The following is a 27975-nucleotide window of genomic DNA, read 5'->3' as shown; positions in this document are numbered from 1 at the left end:
ATTGATTGGAAGGCACTACTGTTAAGATGTCCAATCTCCCCCCAATTTTGTATGTATGTATGTGTGTGTGTGTGTGTGTGTGTGTGTGTGTGTGTGTGTGTGTTCAGTGTAATCACAAATTGTCTAAATTCCCTGTGGGTTTTTAAAGAATATAGACAAAATGATTTTAAAGTATATTTGGAAATGCAAAGGACGTAGAATAGCAAAAAAAAAAAAGTCTTTTAACAAAGTTAGCAATACCTGACTTCAAGATGTGTTACAAAGTTACAGTAGTAAAGACAGTAGACAAATATATTAAAATAATAATAGATAAATAGATTAAAATACAGAATCTCAAAATAGACTTACATATGCATCTATGATGATTAAGTAATTTTCAACAAAGGCATCAAAGGGATTCATTGAGAAGGGGAAAATCTTTTCACAAATGGTGCTAGAAAAACTGGGTATTCAAATTAAAAAAAACACTTCAGGGCTTCCCTGGTGGCGCAGTGGTTGAGAATCCGCCTGCCGATGCAGGGGACACGGGTTCGTGCCCCAATCCGGGAAGATTCCACATGCCGCGGAGCGGCTGGGCCTGTGCGCCATGGCCGCTGAGCCTGCGCGTCCGGAGCCTGTGCTCCGCGATGCGCGAGGCCACAACAGTGAGAGGCCCACGTACCACAAAAAAAAAAAGAAAAAACAAAAAAAAAACACTTCAACTTCTGCCTCATTCCACACTCAGAAATTATTTGAAATGGATCATAGACCTATAAATAACAACTGAAATTAAATATAATGCTTCTAGAACAATACACAGGAGAATATTTTCATGAACTTGGAGTAGGCTAAGATTTCTTAAGACAATGAAACCATAAATTAGACTTTATTATAATCAAAAACTTCTGTTCATCAAAAGACACTGTTAAGAAAACAAATAGATAAACAACAGGCTGGGAGAAAATATTCATAATACAAATTATTTTATTCATAATACAAATGTCAAAATACATTTGACAAAGGGCTTATAATATATATAGAATATGCAGAGAATGCCTACAGCTCAATAATAATGTCATATAATTGTATACAAAATGGACAAAATATTTAAGGAAACACTTCACAAAAATGACATATAAATTACTAACAAGCACATTAAAAAGTGTTCAACATCACTGATTCTCAAGGAAATGCAAATTAAAACAAATTGATAAAAGGTTGAAAATAGCAAATGCTTTAGAAGATGTAGAGCATCTGGAAATCTCATACATAGCTGTAAAGATATAAAATGGTACAACCACTTTGGAGAATAGTTTGGCAGTTCCTTCAAAAGTTAAACATACATATGTACATCCCATGACTCAGCAGTTACACTCCTAGGTATTTATCTAAGAGAACTAGAAACATCTATCCACAAAAGCCTTGTTCTAGAATATTTAGAGCTACTTTATTTGTAGTAGCCCCAAACTGGAAAAAAACCCAGGTGTCCGTCAACAGGAGAACAATGGTTAAATAATCTACGGTATATTTATACAATGGAACAACAATAAAAAGAAGTGAACTACTGATACACCTAACAACATGGATAAATCTCAAAAACGTTGAGTAAAAGAAGCCAAAACCAAAGTAGTATATAATTTATAATTCCATTTATAAGAAGTTTAGAATAAGCAAAAGTAATCTGTGATAATAGAAATCAGATGAGTGATTGCTTCTGGGGAAAAATAAAGAGGGGTTACTGGAAAGAGGTGGGAGGGAATTTTCTGAGGTGATGGGAATATTTTGATGATAAGGATGTGGGTTACATTAGTGTACTCATTTGTCAGACTGAATAGCCTATCCACTTAAGATCTGTGCATTTCATTGAACATAAAATAGTACTTAAATTTTTTTTGAAAATACCTTCCAGATTTTGTCCATCCCAGCTTGTTACCTTAATACAGGATATAAATATTCCACATTTGTTTTGTTGTAATAACGAGGGAATTCTTTAAGTACAGGACTGTTTTATTTATGTTCATATCCCAGTGAATGGCCCAGTGTGTGGCACATTTTGTTCCCTAACCATAAGTCCAGGTACAAGCCAGTTGCTGAAATGTAGCTGTAGCTTAGCCTTTCCACAGACATCAAGCATCATCTAGTCTGTTCATTCCAGAACTTCAAGCTATTTCAAAACCAGTGAATCTTTTCATTCATCTCATTCATGTCCTCATTTGGTGCCATTCAAAACACAAGTTACTTCAGTTATTTGTCTTCTCTATCATCACCTCTATTAAGTTCAGTGTGTCCTCTTCTCCTTCTCCCACTTTATCTCATCTTTCCGTTATTTTCCTCTGTGCCCAATTCTTTATGGATTTTGGAACATTTTTTTGGTTCAAAAAAGAAAGAATAGGAGAAAAAATTGAGGAAAGAAAAGAAAAAATCCTCCTGAAGACGACTGAATTTTTCCAAAAATGCCCTAGGTTCATCCTTGCATTAATAGACACAGGGGACATTTGAGACCTTACAGCTTTCTCAAGCAGAGGCTGTTTACTGTCACACCCTCAGGCATGTGTAGGGTACTAGGCATTCTGATAGGCATTGATCTATCCAGACCATTTGCCTTAAAAGAAATTTTTAACAAAGATACATACAACAAACAGCACCTACTTGTAGTTCAATGACATATAGTTAACCACCACCTTTTCTGCTTATCACTGACATCTGCTAATATCCTAGTGACTGACTCCCCTACATTCACTAAAGACTCTGGCATCAGACTCAGTATGTTGCTCTACTAATCCCATCATCATTCTAGGTCAAGATATCTCATTCAGTATCTTAGTTTTTTAGTTCCTTGACCTTCATTTCCATCCCACTTTAGCAGCTCATATCCATGTCTTCAGGATGGACTCGTCCATTGCCTACTTCATTTTATCAACAGCTTTATTGTGATATAATTCACATGCCATAAAATTTACCTATTTAAGGTGTACAGTTCACTTGGTATATTCACAAGTATGTGCAACAATCACCATAGTCAATTTTAGATAATTTTTGTCACTTTAAGAAGCAATCCCGTATCCTTTAGCTATCATCCTTCTATACCCCATTCCTCAGCCCTGAAGCCCTGAAAAACCACTGATCTACTTTTTGTGTCTATAGATTTATTTATTCTGGACTTTGCTGTGAATGGAATCACATAGTATATGGTCTTTTGTGACTGGCTTCTTTCTTTTAGCATAATGTTTTCAAGGCTCATACATGTTGTAGCATGTGTCAGTACTTCATTCTTTTTTATGGCCAAATAATATTCTATTGTATAGATACACCACATTTTCTTTATACATTCATCCATTGATGGACATGTGAGTTGTTTCCACCTTTTGACTATTATGAATAGTGCTGCTATAAACATTCATACACAAATTTCTGTATGGACATGTTTTCATTTCTCTTGGGTATCTATCTAGGAGTACAATTGCTGGGTCATGTGATATCTTTATATCTTGCATACATCTTAATATTCAATATCTCACTCTGACCACAAATCAGGTTCTCATTTTTCTCTACTCTACACACCTACTTTACAACTGTATACAAATCCAATTTCATTTTCCCACAGACTATGTGATTCCTTCTAACTTTATACTCTTGCCTACATACCCAATGGCCTATCACTTGAATTACTCACTTGACACAATTCTCAAATCTTTTGCCTTCTTTTCTTTCTGTGATTGCACAATGTAAAGACCTAATTTGGGGTTAATCCAAGCATTTTCTGCTCTTAAAAAACATCCTAGTTTGGCATCACTAAAAATTCCTTGTCTCTAACCTCAGCTGGGCTTTTGGTGCTATTTGTCAATGTTTTCATTTGTCCTAGGACAACTTGTTATTTCATTTCCCATAACAGTATTTCAAACTTTGTCATCTTTTCTCAAAAGCCTATATTATCAACCCCTGCTCACCCCTCCAACCTCTTTGCTTCATTTTCTTACCCCCTCCCCACACTTACTCTGCTCCATATCAGCTCCCTCCTTGTGTCTAAACACTCAAAAACATTCCCAAGTCAGGGCCTTCATTCTTGCTGTCCCTTATGACCAGGAACCTCTACTTGTTGTGCCTCTCCCGTTGCGGAGCACAGGCTCCGGACGTGCAGGCCCAGCGGCCATGTCTCACAGGCCCAGCCGCTCTGCGGCACGTGGGATCTTCCTGGACCGGGGCACGAACCCGTGTCCCCTGCATCGGCAGGCGGACTCTCAACCACTGCACCACCAGGGAAGCCCGTTATTTGTATTCTTATTCCCTAACTTCATTCAGTTGTCTTCTCAAATGTCACCTCGTGAGAGAGGCCTATTTTTCTAACCTAACTGAACCGTCTTCCAACAACCTTCTTGTCATTACTCTCTGTTCTATTACCCTGCTTTACTTTTCTTTATAACACTCATCTTCACCTGGCTTATTTATTTATCTGTTTATTGTCTGCCTTCCCCTGCTAGGATGTAAATTCCATGAGATCAAGGCATTCGTCTGCTTATGGTCACTCATGTATTTTAGTACTGAGAAAAACTTGGATATAAGAAGGACTCAATAAATTTTGTGGAATAAATGAGTGTAATATTTATGCCACTTTCTTGTTTTCTCAGGTTACTGTCTCCCTCTACTCTCATTATCCACTCAGTCTTTTCCACATGCACCTGTGCTTTCTTCTTACCCATCTCAGTGAATAAATGTCCCGCTCCTTCAAAGAGAATCCTGTCTCTTCTTTTTCTCATCTTTGCCTTTTAACCTGGAAAATTTCATAATTTATTCCCTATTTTTCCTATATCCTTAACCTCTCCTCTACAGACAGGTTTACTACCTCTTTTCCTGGAGCCGATGAGCACACTTGAGTTTGTTCTACCTAAAATCAAAAAACAAACAAACAAAAATCCCTAGAACCCACATTCCCCTGTTGTGCTACTTTTTCTATATAGCTATATCTATATCTATGCATACTTCCATCCGCAGCCAAGCTTCGTGAGAAAGAATTCTATTTATATTATTTCTACATTCTCATTGCTCATGTCATTCCTCAATCTACAGTATCCTGAATTCTTCTCTACCTACTCTACCAAGATTATTTTTATGTTAAGATTTACCATCATCTTCATAATGTCAAAGTCAATAGGCAGTGTGTTTCCCTATCCTAAGGGCCCTTCTGGGGCAGCTGACCTGTTGAGCATGTCCATTTTCTTGATACACACATTCCTCTGCTATTGTGATACTTTTTTTTTTCCTGCTATCTTTCTGATTTTTTTGTTTTCTTATTCTCTAACACAGACTCACCTTCCTCAACTTGTCCTTTAAATGTTGATGTTTCCCAGAGTTTCAGATGCATCCTTCACTCTGTCCAGCCACACTAGCCTTCTTTCTATTGCAAAACACACAAACTTATCTCTTCCCTGCAGCTTTTATATTTGCTGTCTTCTCTGCCTAGAACACTTCTTTTTTGTCCTTCTTATTTTTAAGTCTCACTTTCTGTGTGACTATATGTATTAGGATCCTCCTAGGAAACATGCCATACTAAAAAGGGAATAATTAAAGAATTTTTTTTTTCTTTTTTTTTTTTTTTTTTATGGTACGCGGGCCTCTCACTGTTGTGGCCTCTCCCGCTGCGGAGCACAGGCTCCGGACGCACAGGCTCAGCAGCCATGGCTCATGGGCCCATCCGCTCCGCGGAATGTGGAATCCTCCCGGCTCGGGGCACGAACCCGTGTCCCCCGCATCGGCAGGCGGGCTCGCAACCACTGCGCCACCAGGGAAGCCCAAGAATTTTAATAAAAGTATTTGTAAAGGTTTGGGTAGGATTAAGGGAAATTTACAAGGGATGATAAAGCACTCTGGGATTGGCAACAGCAGGAAGTTGGGCATCAAAGCAAGGCTACAAGTACCAGGTGGTAGTTATAGCCATAAAAGAGGGCTGCCTGGCAGAATCTGTGTCCTTCAGGAATGCAGCCACTGACAAACCATGGTCAAGCAGGAAGACAAAATACTTTGCCCTCTGCTTTCTCCCACTCTCTAATTGGCTGACCCTATTGGAAGCCAGAGGACAAGGGAGCCTGGTTGATGTTGCCTATATGGTCATCCCCCAAGGTTGAGAAGGATGGAGAGTAGAATTGGAGGGGCCAGCAGTGAATATTCAGTTTATCCCTTTTCTCCTTCAGGAACCACTGCTGTCCTTTTTCAAGATGAAACACCTTGTTCCACACAGGGGAATAAAAACTCTTATCAGTTAGCATGTCCTTTTAGAGTGGTGTCTATTCAGTCAGTCTTACCTGAAAATTAAAATATTAGCACCAGTGTATTTTATTTAAGGTAGCTATAGTGTAAGCCCTGACAGTTGGCTTTTCTTTCTGTGATGCAAGTACCTGACTTAAACTTTGATTGCTCAGGCATCCACTTCAAAGAAGCATCCACTTCAAAGATGGCTATCTTAAATATCTTGAATAAACACATTCCCAGCCACATGACTAGATAAAGAGCCAGCTCCCCTTCCCCCCACCCACGCTTTGTTTTCGAAGTCTTGGCTGATTTTGATAACTGACCATTTGGGCCGCTTGTTCTTTTTCCCTTTCCATGCTTTAAATTACTGCTCTTGTATTTTAAGCACATCATTAAAGAGTGAGCCTTGGAAACCCGAGGCCCCCACCCTGGACCTCCATAAAATCAGAGTCCCGGGCCTTCCTCCCCCACCTCCTCCACTGTCTCTGTCTCTGTCTCCCTTTCTCTCTCCCCCTACCTGTGACCTCACTGTGTGGTCCTAGGTGTGTCCTGTGCTTTTCAGGACCTGTAAGTAATAAACTTTTTTTTTTTCAAAGTTTCCTGATGGTTATTGCTGAGAGCATCTTGCAATCGTAATTAGACCACAGGTCCAGGTCCAGCCACAATATTGGTTATCAATAGGCTGAGACCAGCATGAAACAGCAGCAGAGTAAACAGGGTGGAGAGAATCCATTAATTAAAATAAATTTAGCCCTACAGTCCCTGTTTCTGAAACTAGTCACAAGGACTACGTATTCATATATTTCTTCCTCCGTCAATCTTTCTCTGTTCCCCTGGCTGTTGGCACCTTGGCTGTTTTTATTTCTGCCTTTGGGATGACCCTTCTTCCCAGAGTTCAAGTCCTCATTGATTGGTACAGTTTTCCTTTGACCAGTACTATTGGGCAAGCGAGTACTGAGAAAGAACCCAGTAAATCCCTGGATACCAGTCTTCTTTGCCCTCACTGTGTAGCAGTGACCCAGTTTTCCCAGATAATAAGGATCAATTATCAATGTTCTCCTTCTTTGTATGTTGGTTCAGGGTAGGAAAAACACAAAATGATCAGGTGGCAGTCTTAAATTACAATTTAGTGGAATAATGACTGTATTCCTTAGTGGAAACACTCCTCCACGAGGTACTAAAATCTCCAACTCCAGTTCTCAAGGTTATAGAGATGATCCTCTCCCATCTGCATTCTTTCCCCAGACCCTGCATTCTGGCTTTTGGTAAGATGGCACCATATATTGACCACTGGCACATAACAAATCCTGTAGGACATCAGCTCAGCCTTGCAGAATGTTGGCTCCAAGCTATCACCATAAATGAGTTTTCCACAGGCTATTGCACCTATCCTATCAAGTCGGCTACTTCTAGGTTACAAGGACTGTAAGACCAGTGAATTCTGTGGCTGTGTGCTGACTACAGCATTTCTTTTGCCAGCAAATGAGTTCTTTGATCTGAGATGGTGTCCTAGTCTAAATTATGTGGTGATGAATAAGACTTTTTTTTAAGATCAACATGTCCACAGGTGATGGTGTTGACAGAAGAACTGCAATCAGAAAAGAATAATCTGCACCTAAATATACCTATTCCTAAGAGGGCAGATAACTTTGCCTTGCTCACCACCTGATGATAGACGCGCTCTCCAAAAAAATCTATATGGCACTAGGTGCCTGGATGGTACCTCAGGGAATGGGCCAAGCAGAACTCAACACTGGCCTTTGCTGTTGTTTAGTCCAGTACTCACCTTTGTTGGGGGAGGCCCAAGTTTTTAAAGCTCTGAAGAGCCACATTTGCCATCATGGCATCTCTGCACATGGGCCCATTGAGTAAGCACTGAGGTGGAAGATAGAGAGGTCAGCATACCATGCAGACCCATTCATAACTAGGTCCACAAATTTTTTTTTTTTGTTTTTTGCCTAGAGGGAACTTCCCATGACAGTACAATACCATGACACCATGACACCATGGGAGTCTGAGTCATCTACTCATGAAGCTGACTTGTGCCTTCCACATACTACTGAGCATGTTCAACTTTATGCTTCAACAGATTAGATAACATTCTTGATGAACATTGTGGGTCACATAGTCACTTAGTGTTCCATTATTAGGTTTTCAGTCTTCTAGGGCTCAGTGGCAAATCTAGGGTTACTTTTCAAATGGAAAATGGTGCTTAGAAGCAGGTTTGCTCTTAACCCCAGGTTGTAGAGGTTGATGTTGTGATTATTCTTCTAGGTATTGCTAGAGGTTCCATTCAGGATCTTTTCTACCATAGATAATTCTGATACCATTGGGTCTACTGCTCATAAGATGTAAGCGGCAGGGCAGTTTGTAACATGGCTAGTACCTGCTGGAAAGCCTTTTTTTTGTTCAAGTCGCACCCAAAATGGCAGTCTTATGTGTCATCTAATAAGTGGCTTTGAAAAGCATACCCAAATATGTTAAATGTGGCCTAAATCCAAAGAGTCCAAGCAATGTGCCTTTTTCTTGGTGGTAAGATATATGAGGGCAACTTACAACTTGTCACTCACATTGGAGGACATATCTGGATGTGCTCACAGACCACTAGACCTAGATGTTTTTCTAATGAGCATGCCCCTGAACTCTTGCACTTATTTCCCATCTTCTGCTGGGCATATGTTTTAGTAGGCATGTAGAGATGCTTACTATTACTATTTTCTGCTCAATATGTCCAAGTAGCATCATATTATATAATGGACCAGAACGATATTCTTGGGGGTATTAAGATGATGAAGTGGCATCTGGAGGAATAGAGCAGGAATAATGACATAACCCTGAGATCAAGATAATGAAGTCTACCGTAGGTCCTGCCACATGAAGAAATACTGTCATTGTCATAGATCTCTGTGTTCCAAACACTCTGATGTTACTCTACCCGTGAGGTTTATTGTGATACTTTCACCCACTTTATCTGATTATTAAGTGATCACCACTTTGACTCTACCAGTTCAGGATCCCAATATTCCTATTAAAATCCAAGAGCCCAATTTCTTTGAGGCATTCCCTGATACTATCTCTGGCTTACAATTAACACAGAGTTTTTCAAAGATAATAGTATTACAATTTCTTATTGTGTGGATGAGGGAAATATCCTCTGAGCCCATATCCTAGGGGATAAGGTTAAGGGTGGCTACACAGTTGGCATATAATAGGTTAACTTACATCCTTCTGATGTTTTTAGACTCGCTTTATCTAAAATGTGCTGGGGAAATTCCAGCACTTCCCGCATTTCCCCACCACTTGCTGCAGGCCAGGCTTCAATTAATCAATCTAGTTGCAGAAGGTACATGGCATTTACACATGCATGAGTTAACACATTAAATTCTGAATCCTGAATGTACTCCCATGTCAATAAATAAAACTAATGTCATCTTGTGACTTGACCACCTTGGTCTAAACTACTTAGAATCTAGTCCTGTACATGCTCTCCATAATTCTGCTTACATGAATCTGCCACTTCTCAGGCCTTGAATTTTTCCAACTGTGCAATGTTGGACCTGGAGGCAATGAGAGGTAGTGAGTGTGCATCCTGAAAAGAATCAGCATGTCCATGTAAGCCACTCCCATGCCTGGCCAATTCAAGTCTACCATGTGTGATCCTCCATGAGCTTTTTCTTTTCACCATCTGGATGTTGACAGCTAGGGGGGCCTTGGAGCTATGGGTTGAGTAGTAGTGCTTCCATCAGCCTGGGTCTCCAAAAGACTTCATGGAAAGAACTCCACACCACCCTACTCTACCCTCCACCAGCAAGCTGGCACCACCAGTGGACTGTTACATAAGAAAGTAACATCTATTGTGTTTGAGCCATTTTGTATTTGAGATCTACTAGTTATATCAGTTTGCTTACCTTAAATTATACAGGGTTTTTTTTGGCTTCTTTTTTCTGTTTACTTGAAGCGTGGTTTGTAAATTATTTTGAAAATAGGGAATTAATGATTCTTGGAATTAACGTTATAGATAGCCTGTTCTCTCCCTGATGGTACTCCTACATAAATTTGTAGATATGATGACTCTAATGATAGTTAGATATTATTAGTCTGCATGCCACTCTTAGAATGGCATTTCTTCTTTCCCATTAGTATCATAGAAGCTACAATTTTCAATGCCAGAGGGATGCAAAACATACACAGGTAACCTTTAAGAAAAATATCAAGTTGATGAGCAAAACGATCTGAGTGGCTATCAAAAGAGATCTTTATGCAGGACAGATGTCTTCATTGTGGCTTTTTTTTTTTTCAGGGAAAAAGATACCCCTTTATATAAAACATTATCAACATATATTGCACACAAACTACTATGTATCATAAGTACTGCTTTTCTTCTTCAATTCAGAACCAGACCACAAGGTAAGAAAAAACACAGAAATAGCTACAATGTTCCCAGTAATCCTGGCAAGGTCTCTTTTCAGGCAGATTAAATAACCTTGAAATTTTGGGCCTTGCAAAACTTTTACCAGACCTCTCTTTACCATATATAGAGTTTGTAATGCAGGTAGGTCACTCTACTGGGCTATGTGAGTAGAACCTTGCGTTACTTTCTCTAGAAGAAATGATAACTCTACCTCGATAGAGTAAGTTTATCTACATAAATTTGTAGATGTCCTCATTTAGCATCAGCCAATTTCCTTTTTATAGAATTCAATATTTTACTTCATTACAGATGCCCTTTGGTCAGATTATTTCAGAGCTTTCCTCTAAAAACAAACGCTTAATTTTATAAAAGTAGAACAGTTTTATCAGTAATTTATTAAAAGCCCCCCTTGACTTTCTGTTTCTTTAACGTATTCACTCTAGAAGGCAGAGGGTAGAGCAGAAAACATGCTGATCTGAATGTCAGGAAGCTGTGGGTTCATATCCTGCCTCTGCTACTTGCTATATAGGGACTCCTGAGTAAACTAGTGACCACTCTAAACCTCATTTTTCCTCAATCTCAAAATAAAAACCTCTTAGGGTACTGATGAGGAGCTAATATGTATAAAGTGCCTGGTATAGAGTTCCTTCTTGTTCCTTTATTCCCTGTGGCTCTAGCCTGATTCTTCTTGATTGAATTAACATGATTTCTCAATGACTTGCATATCAAATCAACTTGGTAGAATTGTCATGTGCTCCAGACACAATATCACTCAGAACATTTGTCCTTTGGATCTGGTTCCTTCATTATTTAAAAAGAAAGCATAATTTGTTGATTAAATCAAATGTGTGTAATCTAAATATTAAAATATATTCAAATTTACCGTTTAATATCAAAGGCAGTCTGATGTTGAAACTGTCTTCTAGCATTGGTAGAGAGACACTCACCTCTTTGGGACCAGTAGAGGCAGATATCACCTGTCTGGGCTAAGGATATCCTTGGATCTTTGTAGCTACAAATCTATAAAACTTCAATGCAATCCAGCATAAAACAAACAATACAAATTCAATAAAGGTGGAGCTTTCTGAATAGTTTGTTCAAAGCAATACATTTATCTTCCATTACCCTTTCCTGTCCTCCAAGTACTTAAAACCTTTGTTCTTCATATTTGTAAAAAGATATGGATGTATATAGAAGCCAAGCTTGAGTAGAGAAGGCTAGTGCAGTGTAGTCTACCCTATACCTCCACTTTCTTATTCTCACTTCAGTCCTCAGTTTTCTCAGACTGGTTTTGGTACTCTCTATTTTAGTGAAACCACTCTTGAATGTAGCACATAGTCTCCAAATTAATAAATAGTAGGAGCACTTTTCAGCCCTTAGTGTATTGTACCCACCAGCTGCATTTCAAACTATATGTAATATGTGAAATCTTCAATCATAACTTTCATAAACTTCTCTCTCTGGTTTTTACTATCACTTTAACTCTCTTGATGTGTTTCAAAGTCTCTCTCCCCTATACTCAGCTTCTTTTCATTAATTTTCCCTCAGGGTTTCATTTTCAGCCCACTATTCTTCTAAATGTATGTGCTCTTTCTTGAGATGACTCTAGTTTGAACTGTGGCCTATGGGACCACCCTGTTGATGTATCCAGTCCTACCTCCCTACTGAAGTTTAATAAACGTTTGAAAATGTCTTAATTGTACATCTCCACTTAGGATGTAGGTTAAGGGCCTATATTAAACACTCATTGGCATTTCTGCCGAGTTCAGAACATTCTTTCTGAGCACTACTCGTGACATACTATTGTGGTATACTCTGCTTGTAAGTCTCCTTAATCTCCATTTCTTGTTCTATCTTACTAATAGAACTTGCATTTGACTTAGGGTATCAATGTGCCCAGCTACTAAATTAAATGTCAAAACGTGGCCAGTGTGACATAAGTGAAGTCTTCTAAGGATTCTAGAAAGTTTTGAATCACTTCTCCCACCTTGCTCCTTCCTTCTTTTTCTTTCTACCTGGAATGTAATTGAAAGCTGAAGGACGAAGAGCTATTTAGCTACAATGAGGTAGCCTAAGGATGAGAGCCACAAAGGTGGTGGATCAGAAAGACGGAAGCAGCCTGGGACGCTGTAGACACTTTACAGCATCTGTGCCAGTCTTGACTGTATTAGAGTATTTCAGTTGTGAGCAAAATAAAATCTCAGAATAGCAGTGGCATAACAGGATATAAGTTCATTTCTCTTTGGTATAAATGAAGTCGAGGGCTTGAGAAGGGCTGATATAGTGATCCATTAATCATTAGGCACTGAGACTCCTTGCATTTTGTTGCTTATGACTTCGGGAATAAGAAGGGTGCTAGGCTGAATAACCCAGTTACTAAATCCACATTTAATTCATGAGCAAGAAAGAGGACAAAAGAAGGACATGATGTCTCCTGTTAAAAATACTTTTCAGAAGTCACATAGGACACTTCTATTTAGATCCCACAGCCAGAAATTAATTATACAGTAACTGCAAAGTAGCCATGTGTTCAGCTAAAAATCATGAATGCTATGGCAAAGGAAGGTGATGGAAATTGGGGTCAGTAACTAGGTGTTTCTTCCCCAGTTGCCCATCTGTGACTTCTTGTTATGTCAAAAAAAATTCCCCATTTGATTAAACTTAAGATTCAGTTATATGAAGCCAAATGCAATCCTTAATTCAGAATCTGGATCCTAAATGAGGCTGCTAAGAGTAACAGCAGATAAAATATGGAATTGACCAAGGGAAGAAAGTGGTGCACTGGACAATAAGGACTCATATACTGCATGCCAGAAACCTGGTGATGATCACTCTGTGGAATCAGGTCAAACTGTTGTGGGTGGCATTGTAGGAGGTAGACTGTATGAATTCCCAGGCTACAGTGTTAGGAAAAATGGTAGGGCAATTCAGACTATCGAGGGGTAGGGGTTACTTGTTGCCACTATCATCAGACCATTCTACAAACAAAGATGGGAGTTGCTTTAATCATCTGTTGCTGTGTAATAAACTACTCCAACACTAAATGGTTCAAAACAGCAATTATTATTGCTATGGTTCTTATGGGATGACTGGGCTCAGCTAGGTGATTTTCCTATAGGGTCTCTCATGTAATTTCATGTCAGACAGTAAATGGGACTGAAAATATCTGATGTGCTGACTGGTCTGGACATCCAAGAAGGCTTTTTTCCTTACATGTATGATGCTTTAGCTCGGATAGCTGGAGGCTATGGATCTCTCTCTCCATGCAGCCTCTTCTCATGGCTAAATTAGACTTCCTCACAGCATGACAATCTCAAGGTGGTCATGCTTCTTACATTGTTGTTGGCTATCCCCAGAATGAGTATATGAGAGACCTAGCTAGAAGCTACTAGACTTCTTATAATCTACCCTTGGAAAGCATGCTGCATCGCTTCTGTCACATTCTATGGTCAAATGTGAGTTAAAGGGCAGACCTAGATCCAAAGAGTGGTGACTACACAAGTTTGGGAATCCCAGGAAGCATGCTTCATAAGGGTTGGGGTGCTTTCTTTGGAAACAGAATACAAATCTGCTAAGAGAGTTGCTTTAGGCCTGTGTCCTGAAATCTAAATTGCATGCTGAATTTAGATACTGAAAGACTGTTAAAAAAAATGTTTTTACGTTCTAAACAAATTCCACGTGGCCGCCTTAGCAAGAGCAAAGACGGACCCAAGCAACTTTTCTTGAGTCCTCTATCAAACAAAGGTTTTGAATTTTAAGGAAAAGATGGGATTAATACTGCTGCCATCCAAACAGAGGCTGTTTTAAATTTAAATTACATAATAATGAAGACTCACTTTATGTACTGGTATTAAATGATGTCTAACATAGACCCTCTAGTAGGGTAGCTATGTCCTGCTTTGCATGGGACAGTCATGGTTTATACCTGTGGTCCTGGTATAATTACTAATTATGTCATTTTCATCCTTAAATTGGCTGATTGAAATGATAAATTATATGTTTATCCTATTGTTAAGTAACAAAACACAAGATGCAGAATAGTGTTTAATCATCCTTCAGTTTGTATAATATGACCTATTCAAAAACACATAAATTTAAATTTAGAGAAAAATAAAAGTTATGGCCAACATTTTGGGAAAAGGGAGAACTTGTGGAAACAAAATACTTGGGAAATAGGATACTCTACAAATGGATAACAGTGGAGCAGAATCAGATGGTTGGAAGACAGAGGTGGGAGACTTACTTTTCTCTATAAACCCATTTGCCCTGTTAGAATTTTGTGCCTTATTCATGTATTACCTATTTGAAAGAGCAATTTAAAACAACAAAATTTATTTTCAATGTAATGTGAGTCATGCCATGATAGCTATCACCATACTAGCTTCCATTTATTGGGTTCTTATTCTGCAAGGCACAGTTCTAACCACTGTACATACATTAGATTCATTAACTCTCACATCAGAACTAAGAGGTGAGTAGCACTGCTATTAGCTGTGTGATTCAGAAAAGTTGCCTGATTTCTTCTGTAAAACTGTTCTTATTCTATCCTACTTATACTGTTCTTATTTCTGCTCATTCCGTGAGACCACATATGTTAAATGTTGAATGTTTGCTAAGTTAGTGGCTATAGTAGGAAGTGTTCTGGATTTGAAGTCCTGAGCCCTTTTTCTTGCCCAACTACTTACTACCTATTCTAACCTCGTGAGTCACTTTCTGAGAGAGCCTGGGTTTTCACTGTAGAATGGAAACAAGGTACCTTCTCATTTTACAGGCTTACTGTGAGGATCAAATGAAGGCATTCAAGTGGAGGTAGGCTGGAAACCAGAATGCAGCATGGGAATATGAGTTACTATTGTTATTAATGACCTAGTGTAACACTTCTGTCAGAAAGCCATAAATCAATAGAGATGTAACTGAAAATAATTTGAAGACCATTTTTGCTTTCAGCACGTGGCATTTCCTCATTGCTTCTTGCCTTATATAGTCGATAGTTTTATGCATAGCAACAGCCTTGAAACAGATCAGCAAGTACATAATGAACATACCTTAAGCAGGAAATGTTAAATGATCTATGTCTATTGTTATGAGCTAAGCCTTGATTAATTCAGGAGGTGGTTTTCTCAGTTGAAAAGAAAGCAAATGACCTCATGTCATTTACTGTACATAATAAATTCGACATTTGATGATAAAATGGTAAGAAAAGTTAAATTTGTGGCTTTTTCTCTTAAGAAAGCCTTGGAAATATTGTACAGTATTTATTTAGCTTCACTCTCTTTCCTTTTGCATAATTTGGGAGCAGACTTTCTTCCTCCTCTTCCCCGCCACCACCTCCTTCTTAGTCTTCTTTTCAGGAACAAACAACTGTGTAAAGTACTGCAAAATAACAATGACAACAAAAGTCTTACCAGAAATTAAACAGAAAAAAAGTAAAAGAATTTTATTTTATTTAAAAATAGCATCTGTAAAAATATATGCAGTGTTCTAGAGGGTTTATCAAAAAATCTTTCAAAATGTCATATATAATAATGGAATTGTTAGAGAAATGAGAGGAAAGGCAAAATATATAGCTTAGTTGTTTTTACAGCTTTGTAAAGTTACCTGGCAGACTTGCCTATGGTTTGGTTTATTTTAGTTTTTCTTGGCTCTGATAATAGTTGAAATCCAGAAAAATCTTCCAGAGACCTTTATCTCGTTGGTGATTAAAAAATTCATAATACCAGTAGGCTCCCAACAGCTCAGTTTATTGTTGCATAGAAATTTTATTTTTCTTTCAGTAATGTCTTATCCCCCCTCTCCTCCATGGAACCTTTTACCTCTTTGCAGTGGCACTCTGCTGAGCAGCTTTACAAGGGGAGAAGGAATGTTTGAAAATGTGGGGGAAAATGTGAACTGCAACCCACAGGAATATCTTTATTTAGATCATTTTTATCTGGAGATTTAAAAAATGCCAACCAAGGTACTCAATCCTATTTTCTTAGCAGAAGAATAAAGTAAGACGGTGGACAATGCTTAGTACACCTGAACCCCCGTTGGAATTTAACATTTCCTCTTATTTAGTGAGTTATTATTTAACTATTCTCTATCCAGAGCTCACAGAATCAGTAGGCAAGAGCTTTCTGGGCAGCAGATTCTGAGTGTGGGTTTTGGAGTCAAGCTGACCTCACTTCAGATTTCTTGAGTATTTTTAGGCCAGAGAGTTTTCCCACTTCAGCAGAAGGAACTAGAAATTTTACCCTATCTAAAATAAACAAAACCAAGACAAAATTTCAAACAATATTAGTAACAACAACTGAAGCAAAATGGCCAAAATGTATGTTTACTCTAATGGAAAGAGATTCCATGTGAGGTCAGGAATCTGCATTTAATCGCCTAGAATAAGTACTCACAGGAGATGTGATCTTAGACTCCTTAGCGTCTTTCTTCATTTGTTCAATTGTAGCGGCTACTTGCCTAACTTCTTTATAGTTCATGTGCAGATTGAACAATGGCGCATCTTGGGGGTCAGTAAATTTTCTTTGTAAAGGACCAGAGGGTAAATATTCTAGGTGGGTCATTATTGTCTCTACTGCAACTACTCAACTCTACTGTTGTAGGGCAAAGTAGCCATGGACAATACATTAAGGAACGTGTCTGTGTTAAAAAACAAAAAAAACCTTTATTTATAAACATTAAAATTTATATTTTGTAGAGATTTCACATTTCAAAATATTCCGTTCTGCTTTTTTTCTCTCCAGACATTTAAAAATGTAAAAGTCATTTTCAGTTTCTGGCCATACAAAAACAAGTGCTGGGCTAGATTCGGTCCACAGTTGTAATTTGCTGAGCTTCATATTTATTTATTTATTTATTTATTTATTTATTTTTTTTTTTTTTTTTTGGGTATGCGGGCCTCCCTCTGCTGTGGCCTCTCCCGTTGCGGAGCACAGGCTCCGGACGCGCAGGCCCAGCGGCCATGGCTCACGGGCCCAGCCGCTCCGTGGCATGTGGGATCCTCCCAGACCGGGGCGCGAACCCGGTTCCCCTGCATCGGCAGGCGGACGCGCAACCACTGCGCCACGAGGGAAGCCCATGAGCTTCATATTTATTAAAGCACTTAATAAACTTCCATATATGTAAGTAGTTACTAAGATGTGTAAGATCACTGTGGAATATTCGAGATATATTTTAACTCTAGATTGATTTCCCTCTGTCACCCCAAACTTGGTGAGGTTCCCGTTTGCCGTCTCTGCAATATTTCAGTATTGTCCTGAGGAAAATCATTTAAGAGGGGAGGATCTTTTGCTTGAAAAAGTTCTAGTATGCATTTCCCATCCAGTGAGAAATGGTTGTAGAATTACTTGGCATTTAAAATTAGATGAACTACTGAATTGTCTCAAAGTGAAGCATCCTGGATTTCCCTAGATGATGTTTGTTTATTTTACGCCTTGTGCATGTCCCAATATAGAACCCTGTCACATTGCGTTGTAATTGTCTGTTTAGGTGTTGGTCTCCTGATGGATTAGGAGCTTTGTAAAAGTAGAGACTGGGCCCCAGTACCTCCTAAACTGTCTGGCGATATTATTCACGTGTTTATTTATATTCCTGTCCAGCTAATAAAGACTCAAAAGAGCTTGCAAAAATACTTACAGAAAAAAAAACCCAGATAAAATAGATGGGGAAATCAGGATAAAAGGGAAATTTGGGAGTTAAATTTATAAAGGTGAGGTAAGAGTATCACAGAGAAGTATGATCCACATGGTCTGTACGGTTGCTAGGTGTAGCCAGCTAACTTGCCCCTGGGATTTCCAGCAGCAGAAGATTGCCCTGATCTGCAGATAGATGTGGAGGACCGTGACTGGTCTCCAGATGTTATTATAAGGGAGAAAGTGGTCACAGCATTTGGGAAATTGTGCCGGATTAGTGACTACATATTTATATTCTCTGCCCTTAAAAGCTTATGTTATGGGTTCAGAAGTGAGAATTAGGGCGAATTTTGAACAGTAGGCATAGTTTATCTTTTGAGTTTCCCTGCTTCTTCTTTCATCACCCTTCCGCACAGGTTTCTACCCTATGCCGTGCCCCACAGGACTTTGATCTTAGCTCTCTGTTAGCTAATTACTATTGATATCCATTAGGTCAGCATCACTTTTAGCAGCACTTTCAAAATCATAAAATGCTCTGAGGGAAATGAAAAAGGTCCATGGCAAAATAAATTTGCAAACTTTGAAAATCTAGTTCCTTCTCTGAGAATCGCAATAGATAATTGCAGATTTATAAACCTTCTGGGAATTCCCCAGTAAATAGACCTGTATAAACGTGTTTGACCTAACACTGATCAAGTGTATTTGATTATGGATTTTTTCAGATAATCCCTATTAACATCTTATGAATTAGTTTTCCATATATTTCAATTAACTTGCATTGAACAAATACATTTAGAGAACATACTTGGTGCACTGAAGTCTTCATAAGTGAGAGCAGTGATTCTTCCCTTTTTGGAGCTTATAGTCTAGCAAGGAATGACCCACTTTGAGAACAGATGCCTTACAACATTATTCCTTATAGCATGTGAACAAATTGTTTTTGAGATTAAACTGCTTTCAAGACCCAAAGGAATGATTCTTTAGGGTCGAAACATTTTGGGCTTCATGACAAGCAGCAAGGAGGAGAAGATATTTTTAGGGAGGTATACAGGATCGTTGTTTCTTGGACCATACCATGCAACATTCAGCCTATTCCATATACTTACAAATACAATTTGCAGCATTGTGGAAATGGCATAGAACTTGAGATCAGGAGATATAAATTTGAGTCCTGGTTCCGTCACACATTCTTTTTGTCCTGGAGCAAAACAATGGCATGATTATATATTTAGAAAACACAAGAGAGTACATTCAAAACTACTAGAAACTATGAAAGAATTCAGCATGGTCACTGGTTACAAAATTTATATGTAGAAATCAATAGCTTTACTATATACTGACAATAACTGGTTAGAAAATTTAACGGGAGAAAAGTTTTCCTTTATAACAGCAACAAAAAACATAAAATAATAAATGTAACACAAAATGTTCAGAACCAAAATTTTAAAATGAAAAAAAAAAAATATTTCTATGTGGTATATTAAAACAACAAAAACAACTAAATTGAATGAAATACGCTGCTCTAAATAGGAAACAAACAGTGTAAATATGTTTATTTTCCCTATTCATGACTATATATGATATACTGCCAATCAAAGTCTTAACAGGATTCTGGAGAACATACAAAATGGTTCTAAAATTAGTTAGAATGAATAAACCTGTGAAAACAGCCAGGAAAATTCTGAAAAGTAAGAGAAAAGAGGGAAATCTTGCTCTTCTAGATGCTATTAGAAAACTTCACTTATTAGGAGAGAAAGGAGAAGGTCCACTGTTGTAGACTCTTGTTTGTCATGTTCACTGCTACACCCAACACATAGAACGGTGCCTGGGCAGTCAATTAATGTTTTTGTTGAATGAATGGTTGAAGGAATGACAAAGCTTCTTTATGTGCAAATATTGATAATCCCTCATTTTCAAGTGGTACGGAGGATGGGACAATATGAAACAAGGTAGCAGTCATAAGGAGCACTGACTCTGAAGCTGAACTTTCTGGATTTGAATCCTGCCTCCATTACTTGCCAGCTGAGTGGCCTTAGTTGAATTCCTTAACCCCTTGGTGTCTCAGTTTCCTCATCTCTAAAATAGGGATGGAAAATGTACTTACCTCATACAGTTGTTGAGAGTAAATTGTTATACAACTAAAGCCTGTGAAGGAGGCCTAGCACAGAATAGCTCTAAGGCAATATTTGTTGAATGAAAAAGTGAAGGATGGAAATTTATAAATGTAGCCTTTCTCAAAGGTCAATGATATGGCATCGTAAATCTAAACATCTGCTTTCATGTGAATGACCTACCTAACAAACCAGTCTCAAAGTTCTTTGTTCTTTATTCCAACTATGCACCCATAAACCACTTTACCAACCTACTTGCATGGTCTCAACCAAAACCTTATTGTCACTTCAAAGTAGTTCTCTCTGGAACCTTATATAACAATTTCCGTCCACTCAGATATATTAATTCCTGTCCATAACCTTATAGTCTTTCACCATGTTCACTCTTTTATTCCTACTCCAACTGTTCTTGCACTTTTCCAAGCACCTTAAATCTCTTCCTTTCTCTCAGTCCCTTACCACCTCATGAATTTGCTTCTTCCTTATCTGGCTTAGACATAATGTCTTTCTTGTCAGTACAACCATTTTATTTTCCTCTCTATTTCTCTTGGCACTTGTCATGAAAATCCTATAACTGGGCAGCTGAAGGGTGGAAATCTTAGTGTCACCATAGATTCATTGGGTCTCCAACCTCAGTTTGCCTTTTGGTAGCACACAGTCATACCTTTAACACATCCTTCTCCAATCCCCCACATGTTTCAGGTTGTGTTAATTATTCTAAGCTTCTCCATTTCTCAAATTTTCTTAAACATTTTGATCCATTTCTTAATTTGCTGGAGTTTGTGGTCAAGTATTTTTTTCAAGAAGGACTCATAGGCATTATATTTTATGAATTCTTTCATGTTTGAGAATGTCTACTTCTATTTGAAAACTATCTTGTCTGGATATAATATTCTTAGGTTCTCACCTTCAGAACTTATTGAATATAGCTTCATTGTTTTCTGGCATTGAATGTTTGTGTACAGAAATTGATGCCAGCCTAATTTTTCTCCCTTGTAGACATTTTTGTTTTTGTGTGTGGATGCCTGAAATTAAATAACTTCATGATGTGCCTTGATGTTGAACATTTGCCTTCAAATTTTCAGGCTATCCTTAGCATCGAATGTTTGCAATCAAATTTTTCTGGAACCTATGTGCCCTTTGAATGGCAGTTTCAGGTGTTGCTTCATTTGGGGGAATTTTCTTAGATTTTTTCTTTCATTTGTTGAGTTCCACACTTCAGGGGCACCAGTTATGCTTACTGAGAAGACTGTTTGCCTATTATAGCTATCAGCTTTATTCTGACTGCTTTAATCTCTTTGTCCTTTTCAGCTGCATTTTTGGAAGTGAGGTTACTCCAAATCTTTATTTATATTAGCACTTCAATTTTCAGACAAGTCTACTCTGTTTTATACTGTTTTTAATTTATGTATGAGTTTTTCATCATGGAATGTGTTCCATCTGCTCTATGTTCCTCCATTTCTCTTTACAGCACTCATTTGTGTGAATCAAGTATATTTTGGTGTTCTATCTGATCTCTTCTACTGAGCTATGTTTGTAGCTATACCCCATTGTGTTATATTGTTTAGTGTTCTCAGACTTTAGAATCATGAAAATTGTATGGAGAGCTTATTAAAACACATATTGCTAGTACCAATCTCAGGGATTTTGATTCAAAAAGTAGGAGGTAAGACCTGAGAATTTATATTTCTAAGTTCCAGGACAAGACTTCAAGAACGAGTTTTCTAGAGAATATATTATGCATCTTTAACTTACCACAGTCTACTATAAAATGATCCACCTCATGAGTGTTGTAAAAAACCTGAAAACAGAAGAATTCATTTTATCCTTTATTCCCCTTGTGCTCTTGTTGACATGCATTTTACTTCTACATATGTTAAAATTCCACTATATAGTTATTATTTTTGTTTTAAACTGTTAACAGGTTTTAAAATTAATTTTATAATATATTACAGATAATTAAAACATCTTTTATATTTACCTATGTGGTAGGCAGGCCCAAGGGTGCCCCCTACCATGACCCCTGCCTCCTGGTCTTCATGCCTTTGTATAATCTCCTCCACTTTAGAGTAGGCAGAAACTCTGACCTGCTTCTAACCAATAGAATATGGCAAATACGATAGGATGTCACACCTGTGATTATGTTCCATTATATAAGACTCTGTCTTGTTAGCAGACTCATTCTAGAGACTCCCCTTGCTGGTATGAAGTTAGTGGACATGTAGCAAGGAACTGGAAGCTGCCTCTAAAAACTACTGGTAGCCTCTCAGAACTGTGACCAATAACCAGCAGGAAACCAGGGCCCTCAGTCTGGTAACCTCAAGGAAATGAATTCTGCTAGCAACCTAAGTGATTCTGGAACCATATTCCTCCTCACTCATTACCAAATGAGAAAGCAGACCTGGCTGACACCTTGGTTGCAGCCTTATGAGAGCCTGAGCAGACAATGTAGTTAAACTATACCTGGATGCCTAATTCACAGAAACTGTGAAATAATAAATGTGCATTGTTCTGAGCTGTAAAATTTGTGATAATATGTTACATAGAATAGAAAACTAATACAACCTCCATACTTACCCTTTATGATGCTTTTCTTTCCTTTCTACTGATCCAGGCTTCCCTTTGATATCATTTTCCTCTGCCAGAACTTCAACATTTCTTGTAGTGCAGGATGGTTGGTGAGTAAAGCCTCTATTTTTGTCCATTTGAAAATGTTTTTATTGAGTTTTTATTTTTGGAGGATATTTTCATTGGTTATAGACTTATAGGTTAACAATATTTTTTTCCTTCAGCATTTTAAAGATATTCATTGTCTTTTGGCAGCCACTGTTTCAAATGAGAAATCAAATATCAATCAAAGAGTAGGCATTACTATAATTTTTTAAATATAGTGCAAGAAAATAAGGTTGGAAGTCCCACTTAAAAATATGTCTTTCAAAATTAATTCTGAAGAGGACATTTTACACAAGAAAATAGTTAATTGGCATCATTGATTTTATTTCTCAAGTGTCCAAGCCTAAATAAGATTTCTGTTTTAAGCTAATAAAAAAACAATCTCACTTTTGCATTCTATACCCTCATGGTTTGCTTTTTAACAAAAGTTTAAGAAATCATTTTGAATTCTGCTAATGATTTGCTTAACTAGCAAATAAATGACAAATAAATAAATATATTTAAGATAGGAGACGCACACAAGAAAAATAAGTACTATATTTTCTAAAACTCAGAACTAAGGTCAGAGTGGAAGTTGAATATTAATAGCAACATAAATTTATTACCAAATTAAAGTGAACTTAAGGTTTAAGATGAGAGTATGAACAGAGAAAAAAGAACAGGAAAAAGTATATTATCAGGAATTGGGGAGTATAGGAATGAGAGGAAATAAAAATATTTTTTTTTCTTTTTTGGTGTTTGTCATTCAATTAGTGCTTAAAAGGGATCCTAGAATCAAGGGATTATATTCTAATCACTTGAAAGCAACAATAAAATATTTTGTAATAAGAAAGTAAGGTATAACTGAAAAATAAAGAGTTCGAATTTGTTTCTGAACTTTTAAAGTTATTTATTTTATTATATTATTAAATTTTCAAAACACTTGGGTTTTATCCACCTCCAACTAAATGGAAGGCAACATTCCAGAATTTGGGATCATAAATCTACCTGATGATACAGAAATTAAATTTTACTATGTTCAGAAATCGGGGAACTCTTTTAGCATATGATATAAAGTGTTTATGTTTACAGAATTCTTGGGTCCCCCTCACCTGTCTGTTTCAGTAAATAGCACATGGGAAATCACTTCATCTCTTTGTTTCCCTTCCTGACTTAAAAATAGATGGAAGGGACTAAAATTCTGAATCTGTTACAGTATATTCTTGAGATATTTAACTTCAGTGTCTTTGCTCCTGAACCTTATCAAATCAACATGTTCATTTCTTACAACCTAAGATACATATCTGCAAATTTAGAGGAACAGAGTGAGATCACTGCATGAAATAAAATCAGTTTTTCTTCATAAGGATACATCTAACATCTTGTAGCTATGTTCAAAATGACTGGGTCAGTACCTGTTGTAGGAACTCCAAGAATGATGCTAAATTGGGGAAAGGTTTCTTTATCTGGTAATAGCATAAGTTCCAAGCTTATGGCGCCAACACTGCTTATTATTCCCAGCAGACCTCTGCTTTGATCACAGACCTCAGAAATTCCATTAATTATTTTTGTTCCCTTAAGAACTAGGAGACTATACCCAAAGGAGCAATACTAGAAAAGGATAAGATTATAGACTGTTCATTCATTTCCTAATTTGGGGTCTACAAGTTTAGCATTTAAGAAGCCAGGTATTTCTTACTGCTGGCCGTAGGAGACAGTGATGCCTGATTAGGATTATGCAAACTAAATGTTTATAGGATCATCCTTGATGTGGATAATTTAAAGATAACAAATATGTAGCCTTAATTTAGTGAAATTCCTTTGAAAGAAGTAAATAACATTCTTTTTGTGTTACTATGTTCCACCAGATTGGATACATCAATATTTACCTCAGCACAGACTATTCATAATAAGAAAAATAAAATGGTGATTGGTTTTCAAATATTATAATATTCTGAAGATTTTTTCTTTTCCTGTCCTCTTAAGGATATTCTTAAGCTTACATATGCGGTGAATTAATTAAGTACTTTTATCAGAGAAAGGAACTTAACAAAGTTGATTTAAGTGCTTCTTGCTATAAATTGCTTCTCTTCTATTTTTTTAAACCAATAAATTGATTTTAATGCCTTCAAGAAGCCCCCATGTATGTACTTTTAAATTTTATGTAGTTGTTACAGAGAAAATAAGCCTAATGGTGCCAGAATTAACAGTACATTTATGTGCTCAATTTCCCTATGACTTCCTTGGTCAGGTCTTTTATTTTTCCCTCATCAAATCAGGAGCAATTTCCCCTTAGTAAATGCTTTGCAACTTACTCTGGAGTCTATACCATTACTTCTTTAGCACTGAATCATTTATGTACTGAACTGTGAATCTTTCACTTTCCTGTTGAATTGTGCTTTTCTTCTTGTGGTATCAAGAGAGAAGTTAAACTCTTTTTTTCTCTCTGAGAATTTAAAAATGACATTTTTAAAAGCAGAACGTCTTTGATGATGTAACTAGGATATATCATTTGATGAATTCTATAAGAATTTTATAATAACCCAAAAGTAAATTTAACAGAAAATTTCCAGTTCCAGGAATAGTTTGGACAAATTACCATAATAATCCCTTTATTAAAAGAAAAAACATCACAAAGTAAAAACAGAACAAGTATACTTTTAAATGTGTAGCAGAAACAAAGGGGGTGTTGAAAACCAGTAAGTGAGCATGCAAACTGAGCTCTCTACATGCATGCAGTATCCATAAGGTTTACACCTTCCATGAAGGGAGGTATTAGAAAAACTCCACCCAGGCTTAACTCTCTTGACCTGAGTCAGGGGAAGGACTGACACGTGAAAAGACAGTTCACAAAGCAGGAAATGCAAATGGCCAATAAGCTTATGAAAAGATGTGTAATCACCTTAATAATGGAGGAAAACCAAATTAAGACAATAGGAAATAAAAATACCCTTTCCCCATCTTACACTTACTTTAAGCTATGCACTTAGCAGGTGGAATTGTGAACAAAGTCACTGATACTATTCTGTACAGTCAAAAAATTGGGTATGATAAATATGTTAAGTCGAACCATTATATATTTTGGCCTATAACAAGAATGATTTGATATGGCTTGATCATCTAATATACCTGATGCAAAGTACTGCTTACAAAGTTTTCAGAGCACATTGACATACAGACCCCATAATGGATCTGATGATTCCAAGTGATATCCCCAAGAAGCTTAGAGAAAGCAGAACAAGGGTCAAGCTAGCATCTTGGGATTGGCGATCTTGGTTGAAAAGCCAAGTGCACCAGGGAAGCAATGCTGGGTCTCACGGGCCTTGTTGGTCACAGATCCTATCTTAGGAGATGAGTTGCCAGTAGCAGAGCTAGACGATTATTAGCAAGCCCACTCTGAGTGCAGTTTTGACAGAATGCATCCGTTGGCAGGAGTGTGAGAGGCAGCAAATGCTTGTGGCTTGTTTCTGCTCTGACTGCAACAGTAACTTGTCTTAACCTTTACTTGGCTGAGTGCCTGAAGCTCTCCTTAGAAGAGGTGCAATTATCCCTTTGCCCTTTTTCAAAATTCTCTCTATGTCACTTTGTAGTTGGGCTGCAGCAATGTCATACCTGATGGCTGGTGTCTGATATGAGCCCTAGCCAAGGATGTCATTAACTGGAGAGGGCACAGTGATGTAACTCTATATGATAATCTATAGTGAACTATCCTGTAAGTGCTACAACCCCCAAAGCTTTTACTGGTTCAACACTCAAGCCAAACTGCAGTGCAGAAGGGAAAGGAGGTGATTTGTTTGCTCAGGGATTGGGTCAGAGCCGGCTGGACTATGTCAACTAAAGGATTCTCCTCTTATTGCAGCTCCGATACACCAGCTCCTGAATTCCTAAATTAAAATGAAAAACTAGGGCTCTGTCTCACTCTGACACTCTGTTTCTCTCTCTGTCTTCCTCTCTCTGTCTCTCTACCCTTCTGACTGTTTTTCTCTCTCTCCCTGCCTCTGAATACTATGAGACCCTTCTTTGAGAAGAAATCCACCTACCTAGCACCTTTCCTAGAAGGTTTTTAGCAACTCTTTACTTGTATAGGGTCCTTTATGAGTCGTTTTGCTCTGTGTGTGTGTTTAAAATTTCACGACAGCCAAAATCTTTATTAAATTTTTTCCTTTACAAGAGAATCTCATTGCCTTTATTTACCTTATTTTTGTTTCTATTCATTCATGAACCCATTCCTCCATTAATCCAATAAACATCTTCAGTATAGCTGATACACTATTTGGTTCTGTATGCTATAGCAGTTAAGAACATGGTTTCTGGAGTCAGAAACCTGGGCTCCAGTCCAGGATCATCTACTTACTAGATATTACTTTGGGTTTTCTAATCTCACTACTCCTTACTTTTTTTCATCATATAAATAGAACCTACCTCAAAGAGTTGTAAGGATTAAATGAGATAATCAATATAAAGAGAGCTGCACAGAAGCTGGATTCAATAAATGTGAACTCTTATTAATAATGACTTAATGAAAATTGTTTATTTTATCCCTTATCCTTTTAAATGAGAGCCACAGGAATAGTTCTACATCTAGGCCATGCCCGAAGCAAAGATGCCTTTTCCATATTATTGTAAGATATTTTAACAGCATCTAAACTGACCCTCTTATTCTTCTCCAGGAAAATCACCTTGACCTGGAAACTGATAGTCTCACATCCAATAGAAGCCTTTGTTCCCAGAAGCCACAGGCAAAAGAAGCGTTACCCTCTTCCTATTTCCCTATCTATCTAAATTATATGCAGTCCTAACACTCTTCCTGGTGGAGTAATTCAGTTCTTTTTTTCCTATTTAGTCCTTACATGAGGATATTCATAACATCAACCAAACTTTCCAAAGGTTAGGCAATTCCTTTATGAAATATATTTATTTCAAGGGCTCATTCTTTTTTTTTTTTTTTTTTTTTTTT

The 27975-nt window shown here is 37.5% G+C and overlaps 1 long non-coding RNA gene across 1 annotated transcript in view; it reads left to right on the top strand.

Moving 5' to 3' along the window:
- LOC114487913 (uncharacterized) overlaps positions 1-27975 on the top strand; it is a 377807-nt gene that overhangs the window by 179386 nt on the left and 170446 nt on the right. Inside the window, exon 3 of the long non-coding RNA XR_003683475.2 lies at positions 22981-23044. This is a non-coding gene — a long non-coding RNA (uncharacterized lncRNA). The remainder of the gene's footprint in view (positions 1-22980; positions 23045-27975) is intronic.

This window comes from Physeter macrocephalus, chromosome 15, assembly GCF_002837175.3.
Source record: "Physeter macrocephalus isolate SW-GA chromosome 15, ASM283717v5, whole genome shotgun sequence".
Lineage (NCBI taxonomy): Eukaryota > Metazoa > Chordata > Mammalia > Artiodactyla > Physeteridae > Physeter > Physeter macrocephalus.
The sequence above is the reverse complement of the archived record's forward strand: the minus strand, read 5'-3'. Positions and strand labels throughout refer to the sequence as shown.